The sequence below is a fragment of the Odontesthes bonariensis genome, chromosome 13 (genome assembly GCF_027942865.1).
Source record: "Odontesthes bonariensis isolate fOdoBon6 chromosome 13, fOdoBon6.hap1, whole genome shotgun sequence".
NCBI lineage: Eukaryota > Metazoa > Chordata > Actinopteri > Atheriniformes > Atherinopsidae > Odontesthes > Odontesthes bonariensis.
In genome coordinates, this window is record NC_134518.1 from 32642945 (window position 1) to 32658158 (window position 15214).

Consider the following 15214-nt stretch of genomic DNA (forward strand, 5'->3'; position numbering starts at 1 on the left):
TGAGAGGGGTCTATTTGTTTTTGCGGTATGTGTGCCAGAAAGCAAGTCGAAGTACTTCCGCTCAGCTCCCGGGCCGGTCCAGCAAAGTTACATAGCGCAGTTATTCCAACTCAAACCCCTGAAGGGCGTAGGAGACAGGCCAATCGTAATATTAAAACTCATTCTTGCCGCACAATTTTTTTAAAAGCTGTTATTTTAAGGTAGAAATGTTACATAGTATTGCTTTAAATGAAGGCATCTGGATCTATCTTCTTGGTTCCTGAGATGTTTCCCCTCTTATAAGCAATGCTGCTTCATTTCTAACCGACTGGTTGGGAGTTTAAGATTTTAGAAACAATGTAAAAGGTCTTTAAGAACCAAGAAAAGAGGCCCACTTGCCTTCTATTCAAGCATTTAGGTTTGCAGTGCATGAGACAAATTCAAGCAGGTGTGTAATTTGAGTTACTTCTCAATACTATTTATACATTTTAATTATAGCCCCTCCGTCGAGCCTGCTGGTATTATGTTGTGCCAGCCATCGCTTGACAGGGTGGGCCAGTAAAGGATAATTCACCTGGAGGTTTCCGAGCTCTTTGACTTCTCAGGGTGTGGGCAGAGGGGGTTGGTAGAAAGAGGGACCTCTGAAGTATGGGAGGTGGGAAAGGGGAGGAGGGGTCGGTCCTTATCTGATCCAGACCACTTTACGAAGACACCTGTGGTATCCAGGTCGATATATCACCACCTAAGTAGCTGTAACCCCCCTTAAGGTTTAGTGTTGGAGGAGGGCAGAGCTGTCAGACAGCTGCAGGCAGGAAGTTAGGACGACAGGCGGGAACGCCTTTTATTTATGGAGCAGTGAGATTTAACGAGAAGGAGCGCCAGACAGTGAAGGTGATCTGGTTCAAAATAAAGAATGATAAGACGGAACGACAGGAAGTAAAAACAGCTGCCCAACTTTACCCAATGCTAATGAGTTGGGTCATTTTCCACCAATTCTCATCAGTCATCTTATCTGTGAAAGCAATCTTGTCCATCATTTCCCTCTGTCACACATTAGTTATTCTAATAGTGGTTAACAGAAACATTTTTTTTATCATTTGTGATTGTAAATTATCTTGTATTCTGGGCTAATTTTTATCTATAATCAGAAAACTTTGGCAAAAAAGTCCAATTAATCCAACAAAATTAAAAATCTTTGAGTGAAGTGTTGCAGGCCGACAATATTGCTGAACACAGTAGCGTTGAAATTTGAATTATTCTGGACTCTATTTCACTCTAAAGGTCTAAATCACAGCTGATAAAAGTAGAACTATGCAGCATGTTTGCATTACAAAGATATCTTTATTTGGCTACAATTAAAACAGACTATAAAAGGAAAAATACTTTTAATTATTGTGAATAACAGAACATAATAATGTGATTAATCCGAATAAAAAAATTATCTTTTTTGCAATTCAATTCATCTTTAATGAATAAATTCTCATGTTAATAGCTTACAATAGCTTGCATGCTAATATATTTTCCCAGAACTGTCAGCACTCATGTCATTAAATATAATTTCAATTGCTGTTGACAGCCCTGCTAAATACAGATTTAAAGATCTTATTGGAATGTAATACGGTGGTTTAATTAATTAATCTGTCCTAAAATAAATTAAATGTATCTAACTAAACAAATAAGGTTATGCTAATGTTAGTTTCAAAGCGCTAGTTCATCTGGTGATCCTTTTGTCTAAGACTCAGCAGCTACATGTTGTTAATATGATACATAAAATTAATATTAGATCATTAAAAGGAATTTTTAAAACACAAGAAACACAGAGTGTAAGATAATCTTAGCAATTTAACATGAGCTAGCAAACAAATGTTTGCGATATGTTAGCTAGCTCATTAGCTAGTTGCGAGTTTGTGCCGTTTATTTTAATATAATCAATTCATAAATAATTCTTAAGCAAACAAAGTTAAGCTAAATGTTATGATAGCATTTAAAAATGTCACTATGCTTTGATATTTGTAAAAGAAAAATTAGTGGGGCACAACAATTTTATGTATTCTTTTCTGCATGAACAGTTTTTAAGAACTTATTTTAATGTCCTCAAAAATATTGTTTCAATCTTCTAATGGTGTTAAAAAATTAAGATTTGAACCAATGTTAAAGTTAATGTATTAGATTACATTTAGTTAATGCGTCTCTATGTTCTCTTGCATAGAGACACGCCGGCTGTTTTTACTTCCATAATACTAAAATTGATCATTTAGTTAAAATGTCTCGTCAGATAAACTCATTTTTGCTCATAATACTACATAAAATGTAAACTTTCTTTCATTCAAAGAAAATATGAACAAAATGACATCACATATACAACCAGCTATTTTTTTTAACTTATTAGTTTGTGAAATTAATTTAATTGAAATTTTACTGGTTTTTCCAGTAGTTCTGGAAACGTGCTATGTTTTCAGCATTATACATAACATTCAGATGTCAATGCATATGTATATACATGTATATGTGTTTATTTTTTACCCGATTACCTGATATCATCAGGTTTCTGCTCAGACAGCCTAAATGAGTTGAAACCAGCGGAGCTGCAGATGGATTTTGTTTGCTTACGGTATCACAGTCTTTTATGTCATGACATCAACAAACTTGTTTTTCCTTCTGTTTTACTTTGCACCGTCTCCGGACGTACCTGTTGCCTCACTGCAACACGGGTGGAAGTGTTTGAGGACAAAAAGCCAACATGGCGGCCTGCAGAAGGTAAACAAACAGCAGTGAGCAGGGAGGCGTTTAGTAGCTAATTGTCTTCACTGGGGAGCTGTTATGGTCCCTGTTAAAACCCGTAAAGTCCCCACACCTGGGGGTGGAAACATACGCTGCTACAGGAAGAGCCCCAGGGCACGGAGGACGACTCACCTGGACGCACACACTTGACTGAGAACATGCACACACACAGTCACTGGTGTAGAAATGAGAAGAAACGCATGAATGTTCTTCAGCTACACACACCTGGAAACAAAGGGAGTGTCTATCACCAAGAAACACACACACACACACACACACACCTGAGCTGCCCCCCGCCTCAAGACACCTATCAACACCTGAGATGTGGAATAAACATCCTGTGAGCTTGTCCAGCAGGTAAGATCAGCACATCAAAGAGAAGAAGAGTGACAGGGCAGCTTTAAGATCTGATCCGTTTCCAAATGAGTATTTTAAATATAGGTTCTGTGTCACAGTTTGTTACAGGCACCAGAACCACAGGTTACCTGCAAAATGTCTTCATTTGTGTTTGCAGCACAGGATCACCTGGTGTTATTACGACTTTGTTATACAAAGCTGCCGTTAAAAGGACACCATCATTTAGATCCCACTCAGATCAAATGACCGCACTTATCCTGACGCACGACATCGCTTTTCAAGTTCTGTCAGCAAATTATGTCAGAGAAGCTTTCCGATCAGGGTATGACCTTATTCGTGGTTTTTAAATCGGGCGTCTTTGGGCTCGATAGTAATAATGACAGAGTAGGGATGCACAGATGTATCGGCTTAACATGAATATCGGCTTGCTGACTGTAATCGGCCTATCTGCAAAAAGGAGAAGGTAAACCGCTTTACGTAAATCAACAGGATGAGCTGCAGATTTACCAAATATCCAATAGGTGGCAGCGTAATTACACAGCTAGCAATTTATGTTATTTTGTTTGGCCAATCAAACACTGAAAAATCATTGAGTAGGTAACTTGTTGATAACAAATTCTCACTTTGGTCAAAGAAATACCGTCTTAAGGTGTTCAAAACTATGATTAGGATTAGTTTAATAATATAAAGTGTGTCGTTTTTGTTAACTTTTAAGTGTAAAATGTATTTAAAATAGCGTTCTGCAGGTTATTGGGATGTTGCACGCTCTGGACACTAGATGGCAGTGGTGTGACAGTTAATCGTTATTCTGCCGCCGTATCCTGGCCTTTCTTCCCATTCTCGGCTGCAGATACATGGACGATGGCGTTGAGACTGTTTTCTGAAGTATTAGGTAAATATACACGTTGCTTGTTAGCATACACTTGTATAATTACTTTAAAGCAGATAGTTGCACAAGCTTGTTGCCATAAGTTCCTGTTGAAAACTTCAACGACTCCTTCCACTGTTACAAAATATCTACACTGTTCAACCCTTTATAAAAGCTACTTCATTGGCAGTAATTCTCATTTACTGAACGATAACCGTGTCAGCATGTCGTAGGAAGACCGTATTCTCAGAGTTATGTGTATTTTATCTCAGAGCGATGGGGGTTTACATCAATCTGACCAGCTCCCAGACTCTCTTTGGGCAGATGACATACACCATAGGTGCAAAAAGTAATCTCCAGCTCTAAAATATTACCTTAAAAGTTGAGCCGGGATTAATGACAAAAAAAAAGGATAATTTTCCTTTCTTCCCATTTCACTTTTTATCATTGTAGGACAGAGCAGAAGAAAAGTGCAGCAGGCAGAAAAACAGCCCCTCACATCCTTTCACTTCTTTGTATTCGGAACTTTTGTCTCCACCAAACACTCGTCGGCTGTCGGACGTCTGTGGACTTGTCCACAGTGATGTATGGTACATATTGAAACGGTTATTTTTAGCACAGAGATGCGGAGGCCATTTACATGGAGGACCAGGCGATGACTGAGGTCATGCCGAGACACATAGTCCATCAGCTTCCCGGTAACCTCCCTGCTGAGCCTCCTGCAGGGTGTTTCACATGAATACATGAGGTGTCACTTTGTAATTGAGTGTGATGTGATAGTCAGTCAGAAACCTGTTTGTCTGAGCAGAACTTTTCTCTCTGGACATGCAGGGAGAGAAGACTTCCTTTACTGCAAATAAGAGGACAATTAAAACCCTGCTGGAATGAGGAAATGAAGCATTTAGGGACCACTGGCCTCCGTATGGGTTCAGATGAAGGTGGTTGGACGGCATTCCCTCTGAAGACTTGTCCATTAAGACATCACGCTCAGCCACTGTTGGCGTTTCATCTCAGCAGAGTGTCACGCAGCTTCCCGTCACTCAGTGTTTCCTCACATCTGATGATCGACTGAGTGTTTCTCTGTCTGACACTAATGAGCACTTTGTGATTCTTCACTGTAAAAACACGAAGGGAGCTGATGACAGCACAGAGAGAACTAGGAGCATCAGCACAAAAAAATAGAAAATCCGGTAAAACATGACTTGGTAAAACACACAGAAACGACCCGGTAAAACACGTAGAAACGATCCGATAAAACACGTAGAAACGACCGGTAAAACACGTAGAAACGATCCGGTAAAACACGTAGAAACGATCCGATAAAACATGTAGAAACGACCCGGTAAAACACGTAGACACGATCCGGTAAAACACGTAGAAACGACCCGATAAAACACGTAGAAACGATCCGGTAAAACACGTAGAAACGACCCGGTAAAACACACAGAAACGATCCGATATAACACGACTTGGTAAAACACGTAGAAACGAACCAGTAAAACACGACTTGGTAAAATACTTAGAAACGAACCGGTAAAAGACGCAGAAACGACCCAAAAAAACCCGTAGAAACGACCCGGTAAAACACGCAGAAACGACCTGGTAAAACACGTAGAAACGATCCTGTAAAACACGACCAGGTAAAACACGCAGAAACGATCCGATATAACACAACCCGGTAAAACACAAACCGGTAAAACACGTAGAAACGACCCAGTAAAACACGTAGAAACGATCAAGTAAAACACAACTCGGTAAAACACGCAGAAACGACCCGGTAAAACACGTAGAAACGACCCGGTAAAACACGTAGAAACGATCCAGTAAAACATGTAGAAACAATCTGATAAAACACGTAGAAACGATCCGGTAAAACACGTAGAAACGATCCGATAAAACACATAGAAACGACCCGGTAAAACACGTAGAAACGATCTGATAAAACACGTAGAAACGATCCGGTAAAACACGTAGAAAAGACCCGGTAAAACACACAGAAACGATCCGATATAACACGACTTGGTAAAACACGTAGAAACGAACCAGTAAAACACGACTTGGTAAAATACTTAGAAACGAACCGGTAAAAGACGCAGAAACGACCCAAAAAAAACCGTAGAAACGACCCGGTAAAACACGTAGAAACAAACCAGTAAAACACGACCAGGTAAAACACGCAGAAACGAACCAGTAAAACACGACTTGGTAAAATACTTAGAAACGAACCGGTAAAAGACGCAGAAACGACCCAAAAAAACCCGTAGAAACGACCCGGTAAAACACGCAGAAACGACCTGGTAAAACACGTAGAAACGATCCTGTAAAACACGACCAGGTAAAACACGCAGAAACGATCCGATATAACACAACCCGGTAAAACACAAACCGGTAAAACACGTAGAAACGACCCGGTAAAACATGACCCGGTAAAACACGTAGAAACGACCCGGTAAAACACGTAGAAACGACCCGGTAAAACACGTAGAAACGACCCGGTTATTTTGGATCTTATTATTTCGGATCTTGTCATTTATCGTGTTTTAATCACGTTTTGTAGTTGCCTCGCATCCGTTTTTATGTCTGTTGCTACATTTTCATGTTTTATGGTCTGTTTTGTGCATCTCTGCAGTCATATTTTTGTCTTCTTGTTTTTTTCCTGTATTTCTCCAGTCTTTTGTGTAGTTTTTAATCTCTAAAGTGTTTTTGCATGTATTTCGCTTATTTCTCTGGTTGTTTTATGTCATCATTGTGCGACTCTTTGTGCTTACTTTTCATCTCGCGTCTCAGAGATCTTTGTTTTTGTGTATTTTATAGTAATGTTCAGTTTCACGATGGTTGTTTTGTGTCTCTTTACTGTTGTTAGAAAGTAATTTAGCACGTTTTTGTTCTAATTTGTGTCGTTATTCTTTTGTTTCTTAATTTCTGAAATTCCAGCCTCAAAGAACCACAGTATGAGCTTTCAGACCTGAAACCTTTCTCATCGAGTAGCTGTAGAGGAGACAGAACTTAAAGGTGCTAAGTTACATCTCCAACACAGGATGCTTCATGTATTTAATTTTTCCATAAGGAGGACAAATATTCGGTTTTAAGGTACATAAGTTAAAAATCAGTGGTTAATCACAGAAGCTGCAGATGACCTCAGGAAGCTTTTCAAAGCTTCCATATATCTGCCAGCAGCTCGGTGTTCCCTGGAGGACCCCCTCAGAAACCTGAAACCCTTCGGTGACCCAATCTAATCCCTCTCAGACCTCCTGATGTTGTAATTAACGTCATCACTGGCTACTGGGAGCAGTGGGAGGAAAAATAGATCATCATTAAGCAGAAGACTCCAACTTCTTATCAACTCATCTGAACCGGACGGCGTCAGTGTCATATGATACGCGTCTTCGTTTATTTCAGGCGATCAGAAACAAGCGGGAGTGAAATACTGTTCTGGTGGGAAATTTGATGCATTTTCTTGGCAGTTTTGGTAGAATTTGTTGGTTTCTTTGCAACAGTAAAGCACAGCTCAACATTTCAACAGTGAAAATCTGCTTCATCCATTACACCAGCTTGGGTTCCATGCCCTGTTGTAATTCAATTCAATTCAATTCAATTCAATTCAGTTTTATTTATATAGTGCCAAATACAACAAATGTCATCTCAAGGAACTTAAATAGAATAGTCCAATTCAAGCCAATTGGAGTTCAATTCATTGTAATCATAATTATTTACAAAATAATCCAATTCATTCATATAGAGCCGATTCAAAAACAATTTCCTAGCTAAGGAAACCAACAGATTGCACCGAAACTTGTCTTCAGTCCAATCTCCCGTAATGGTAAATTAACTCTACAGCCCTTTTCTAGTCAATCTGACCAATCAAAGCGTTTTCATACTACAGGTCACATTCACGCCACCCAGTGCTTTTTGTTCTAATCATTCACACACATCCAAGGCATATGCCAACTACGCGGTCGCTTAGGGCCCCCACGCCACCAGGGGCCCCAGAGAGCACCGATACGTTGTGATAAAAAAGTAAATATATACATGAAATTAAAATAACATTGAATAATTTAAACGAAATTGTATTACACCAGAAAAAAAAAAAATTAATTTTGATAAAATACTAATACTAGGTTAATTTATGCCTCCTGTTGGCTGCTGCCACCGTTGGGCAAAATTATTTAAGTATTGTATTTATTATTTAAGTATTTAATTTTCATTACAACTTTATTTTTCTGTAAGATAATGTGAATGTCATTTGATTCTATTTTGTATTTGTATTTTGAACATTTTGCACACCATTGCACATCTGAAAGAAATTAAACTATTTAACGTGTTTACTATAAATGCAGTCTCCAGCCTGATGTTGTTACTTTCAAATAGTTAAATTAATGAGCCATACTTATACATCATTCTTTATGTAGAAGTTAATTAAACCATATTTATGAGTTTGCTATCCCTTTAAGGTTAAAAACAAGAATGACACCTGTATAATGTAAGAGGATTACAAATAATGCTAATGATTGTGGGTCCGTTACACACATAACAGTGTAGCCTATGGAATAATGAGGCATCTGGAGCTGAGGTGATGGTAGGGGGGCCCCAAATGAAATTCTGCTTAAGGCCCCATAAAGGCTTGGGCCGGCCCTGCACACATCCATACACCGATGGATGCATCGGTAGGCATCGTGGGGTTCAGTGTCTTTGACATGAGGTCCGGAGAAGCTGGAAGTCGAACCTCCGACCGTCTGATTGGCAGGCGACTGCTCTTCCTCCTGAGCTACAGCCGCCCCGTCAGCTAACAGACATGATCAGACAACTGCCTGAGAGATTTGTGAATGAAAACTAAACACTCATTGGTCTGTAATTGGGTAAATTCTTGTAAATCAAAGCTGAAATGTTCACGGGGACTCCCAGGAGCCCCGTCGGGGACCCCTGGGGGTCTGCAGACCTCATTTTGAGAACTGCTGACGTCCTCTCCCAAGCCGTCACTCAGCATTTGAGGCGCCGCGGGCCTACAGTCATCTCCTAAATGGTAATTTATGTTTCTTGTGGAGGACAAATTGCTGCAGGAGGTGAACCATTAGCTAAACTGCATTTCACAGCGACATGTTTTCACCTGCAGCACAGCTATGCCAAAAATGTCATAACTCAGCGCTGGGCCGCTGGCGGCCAGAGACGCAGGATTTACAGGAGGGAGGGAAGGGAAAACACACGGTGAGAGATGTACTGTAGACTCTGCAAGTTCTTACACACTCATACACACAAGTAAACACAGATCTGATGGAGCTTTATGAAGCTGTACAGTCTGCAGCTCAGGTCTCAACCGTCAGACTAAATCATCTAAATGCATTTCTTAGATCTTTCAAAAAGTTCTGCATCAAAAATCCAAAACAACCCACGACTCTCCAGTCCTGCTCCACAACATTTTGCTCCATGGTCACGGCCTCTTCCATATGACAATATATTCATGTGTGTGGCTGTGCATGTGCAGGGCTTATACGGGGATTAGGTTTCATGACAGCGGTGTTACATCAAACAACTGTAGGGGGAGCCAAAGAGCAAAAACACGTGCCAAAATATTTTAACATTCTTTTTAAAAGCTGGTGGAAACTAGCCTGGGAATTCCCATGCTGCTTTGCACGCGATTTCATTCACACTGCAAAGGCAGCCTGGAAACCACCGCCCTTATTTTTGCCTGAGTTAGGGAACGATGACGACGTCTATGCGCGACCGAAGCTTGTAGAGTGTTAATCCAACATGGCAGCGGACACAACGTTACCGTTCGATGCAGCCTTAGAAAGTGTTTTAAGTAGCTTAGAACGCAAGTTTACTTTTAAAAAAGAGCAACGTTTGGCGTTGAAAGATTTCATTGCCAAGAAGGATGTATTTCCTCGTCGAATTTCTGTCACTCTACATACGTCATCTGGTATAAGTGATACAATTGGCTATGAATCGCGTGCAAAGCAGCATGGGAAGAACCAGACGCCATTTGATAGACATTCGTAGCGCCCAATAAACGGCTCTAGGCATTCGTAAACCACGCCTCAAATACGAGAAAATACACACCTAGCTCCCAGACCACCATCTCATCGAGATGTGGACGCATCAGCCAGGCTAGGTGGAAACTGTCCTCCACCCAAAAAAAATTATCCCATGATAATTTCATTCATGCTGCCAATAATAACCGGTAATTTTGTTCAAAGAATATTTGATTGTTTAACCGTCGTGACACTTTAAAGTGTGAAAATGGCGCCCGTTAAACATGACGGCGGTGTAGTAGAGTAGAAGTAAGTTTATTCCTAACCATGAGGTTTTATAACTCTAACCGAGGAGTTTCAATTTCAAATCCTAAAGAAGTAATGTTGCCTAAACTTAACCATGAAGTTTTGTCGTAACGGTCGTGTTGACATGTCAACAAGGTAAACGGCGTCCGTTAAGGTTAGCGTGGCGTTGTTAAAAAAAATCTAATTTAGGCCAAACCAAGTAGTTTTTACTTCTAATCCTAACAAATGTTACTGCCTACACCAAACCAACCGAAGTGAAAAAGTATCTTCATAACCTGTCGTGTTGACGTGTCTTTAAGGCATTATCTTACCATTAAGGTCATGGATGTTGTAAGTTATAAAAATAATGTACTTTTACCCTAAACTATGACCAATGGCCACTATTTACAAAATATCTTTAAGATAACTACCGAATAACCATCCAATAAGGTAGGAGAAAAGGCCCTTTTTGCCTTCTGATGTCCCCAGAAGCTCCTCTTTTTGGTAATCCATGACCCAAACATGGAGTTTAAAAATCATCTTATTCTCCGAGTAATGTTCCAGTTTAATTTTTGCTGAATTTAATTTTCTAAATGAATCAAAATTGTGCCGTTTTTACTTTTATTCTTCTTAGATGGAAAAGGAAACAAGGCCAATCATGAACCTAAAGTTTCCTACTGAATCTTTAACTTTGGCATCAACAGGTTTGATGGGAATCTCTGAGGGCTTCAATACGATTATAAGATGTTTACTGATGCATCTCTATGTGGTGCTTTCAAAGCAATTATTTATTTATTATTTGTTTTTGTAGTTCCTCTGTGAGAGGACGGCAACATGTCCTTTAAACCAAACCACAACCATTTGTTGTGTTATTCTAATGGTGTAAAATGTGTTTAGGCCTCCAACCACCTTTCAGTGCAATACCACCGACGACCACTTGGTTGTTGTTCCAAAAAACATCCGTTTTCAATGATTTCCATTCAAAAAGCTCCCGACTTCTGTCATTGAATACAGAGCCAATAGATTTTTCCACACATCATCATGGTGTTATTGGACAGATTCAGTCCTGTCAGTGTGCTCGTGGTCCTTCCATCAATACAAACACCTCAAAGATGCATCCAGCTCCAACCTCGTGTCAAAATCTGGTCTGTTCTGACTCCAAAAAACCAACAAGACAACGTGCTCAAAGCACCCTAACCCAAAAACATCAACATTAAATTGAAAGATTCCATCATATGTGACATCCTGCTGAACAAAATAAAAGTTTCTGAGGTTCTATCGCGTCTGTGGACAGATAAAAAATTACTTGGACTGTCTGAGATTCCTACTCAGTTCATGCGTTTCCCCCACAGTGTATCAGAATAAAAAGCCATTTTCTGTGAAGACATTTTAAATATTTGTTATAAATTCGCTGTGTTTCTCTGCACTGAACCACAATAAGGCTGAAGACATTCTGAGCAGAAACATTTGGGGGTGCGACTGCTTCCTGGAACTGAATCACATCATAAAAGGCTGATTTTAAAGGTAAATAAACTCGAATAGTTTTTTAAAACGCAAAGGCATAAATTTGTAATCCTCAACTTTTAAAAAGAAAATGGAGCGAGTGTTCAAATCTATCCAGTTTTTGATGAAACAGATGGACACGAATCCTCTCTGTGAGCTCCTCACTCATTAATATTTACAGTATTTACTTGTGACTAAATGGAAATCTAAAAAATAAGCAACACGAGCTCGTATAGTTTATCTCAGGAAATACACGAGTTAATACTTAACCAGTCGTCTGTCTTCTATAATTAGAACATGATTTAGGAAACTTAATCTGTGCGATGCAGAGTTGCTGGTTTTAGGTTGTTTTCTGCAGGTGAAGAACATCTTGTTAGTGTGACTGAGTGCTCAAAACAAACGTCACAGCGCCCTCCAGTGGTCACAGACGGACTCACACTCAGTTTCTGCATCAGCACAACAGGTCAAAGTTTACAGTAACAACGTGTTAAACATGTACTGATCACAAACAAGTCTCGTTTTAACAACAGGCACATACTCAGTGGAGCTTATGTTAATGGTTATAAATTAATCTGAGGTCTGAAGTTAAACTTTACGCACCTGTCAATCTTCCCAGGAGTGGACGTCCCAGCAAGGTCAGAAACCCAAAGAGCTACATCTCAGACTCTGCGGGCCTCAGTTAGCATGTTAAAGGTCAAAGTTCATGACAGCACAGTTAGAAACAGACTGAACAGGTATGGCTTGTGTGGAAGGGCTGCAGGAGAAAGCCTCATCTCTCTAAAAAAAACATGGCAGCACAGCTTAGGTTTGCAAAGCTGCATCTGAACAAACCACAAGACTTCTGGAACAATGTCCTTTGGACAGACCAGACCAAAGTGGAGATGTTTGCTCATAATGCACAGCAGCACGTTTGGAGGAAACCAAACACAGCACATCAGCACAACCACCTCACACATTGCTTCTGTGTTTTAGTTTCTGTTCAGTAAGTAATGACACAGTTTGATATGTCATGTGTTGTTGTTACTCTGAGGTTGGATTTACTGAGTTTTAACACCTTTAATATGTGTAAAACCTTTTTTTCAATCGACTCTGTGTGCTGCCTCGAGTTTAGCCATTTTAAATACTTTTAGAATTGGACTTAGTTTGGTATTTTATTCAAAAATTGAATCATTATTGGTGGAAGACTTGAGGTGATTCTATGATTAATCCTGCGATGCTCTTAAAGGTGTTCAGACCGGCTCCTGCTCCTCAGACGTACATGTTCTACACCCAGTTTGTGTGCATGTGTTGTCATGTGAAATGTCTGTCAGATTCGCTGCTGAAGCTTCCAGCAGCAGCAGCGAAGCAGCCAATCACAGTGTGACAGACGAGCGAGAGCCCGGCCATCTGTAGGTGGACTGATGCCGACTCACACAAACACACCACGAGCAGCAGAGCACAGAAATGTGGAAAATTCGGATTCCTTCTGCTCTAAATCAAACTCTTAGAAACTGTTTACAAAATATATTTAAGATAAGCAACGAATAACCATCCAATAAGGTAGGAGAAAAGGCCCTTTTTGCCTTCTGATGTCCCCAGAAGCTCCTCTTTTTGGTAATCCATGACCCAAACATGGAGTTTAAAAATCATCTTATTCTCTGAGTAACGTTCCTGTTTAATTTTTGCTGAATTTAATTTTCTAAATGAATCAAAATTGTGCCGTTTTTACTTTTATTCTTCTTAGATGGAAAAAGAAACAAGGCCAATCATGAACCTAAAGTTTCACAGTGAATCTTTAACTTTGGTATCAACAGATTTGATGGGAATCTCTGAGGGCTACAATACGATTATAAGATGTTTACTGATGCATCTCTATGTGGTGCTTTCAAAGCAATTATTTATTTATTATTTGTTTTTGTAGTTCCTCTGTGAGAGGACGGCAACATGTCCTTAAAACCAAACCACAACCATTTGTTGTGTTATTCTAATGGTGTAAAATGTGTTTATGCCTCCAACCACCAAGAAAGTGCCTTTAAGTGCAATACCACCCACGACCACTAGGTTGTTGTTCCAAAAAACATCCGTTTTCAATGATTTCCATTCAAAAAGCTCCCGACTTCTGTCATTGAATACAGAGCCAATACATTTTTCGTTATTCTAATGGAGGTTTTACACATCGGGACGTAAACTCTTAGAAAGTGTTTCTCGACTTAAAGAGTCCATCCTACCGGAGTGTTTACGGGATGATTGACACCTACAAACCAATCACTGATCAATCACTGATCAATCACCTGCTCGTCTGCACAAAGCTGCAGCTTCACTGTTGGACAGATTTAAGAAGAAAACACGGCTCTGGCTCCTCTTTCCGTCCCTTTCTGAAGGCGGTTAAACCGAAAAGGGAACAACATGAGATCCATTTCAGTTCAGGGCTCAGTGGGGTCACATGGCACTGAAAGGATCAGATTATTGGCTAAATTACAATCAGATCTGCCTTATTCTGCCTTGTCTATTTCTGCCGCCTGGTAACAAGTGTTGTGCAGGTGGAAATGATGTGATGGTATGTCGGTGTCTGCAGCCTCCTGTGCAGCTCGGAGGAAGACTACACCCCAACTACTCAGCTTCAAACTCTGCATGAGACTGGAGGACACAGACATGTAAACATCTTAATAAACAGGCTCGATCCTCTGCTCTGAACGACCCCGCAGGCGTAGAAAACCAGCAGCTGATCCATTAGCTTGTGTTTTGACTCGGCCTGGTCCCTCTGTGTTTTATTAGTCATGTAGTGATTATGATTGCAGGCATTCAGCCATCAAGATTATCTTTTATTTTTTGCTAATTGCCTCATAATAGAAGCATAATCCCCCACGTTCATTAAGAAAGGCTGAAAATGAAGTGTTGGCATCACATCTGCTCCCGAGCCCTCGAAGTCTTTACGTACGTGTGAACGCCGGCGCCCGGCTCTCCAGATCTTCGCTTTACAATTTTTCCTTTCTTCGGCATCGTGCGGCTGAGATAAAGCTCCGTAATCACAGAGTGGGGAATTAAAAAATTAGCAGGAAGCTGCAGGCGGAGTGCTGCTGGGGTCTATTTGTGGCGGTGTGGAGGTGTTTCTTTTCCATCGCCTCCAACAAAAAGGTGAAAATTGCACCCCGAGGGGAAACCCTTCACAGGGGGGGAGGTGTAGACTCACCCCATCTTCGTCTCTTTGTCTCCGGCGCCGACTCGTCCCCCGAAATCCAGAGCCGTACTTTCTGAATTGGTTTCAGGGGGCCTTCAGGGAGAAGCTGAGGAAACTAACTGAACCAGCAGCGACGAGCTGAAACTCAAAAATCTAAACTAATTCTATTTTCCACTGTCAGTGAAGTTGTTTTGTTGTCTTTTAATTGATTTTTTTTTTGTCTTGTCATCTGCAGCTCATCCAGAACGCTGCTGCTGGAGTTTTAACCCGGACTAAGAGATCTGAACACATCACAGCAGCTTTAAAATCCATCCATCC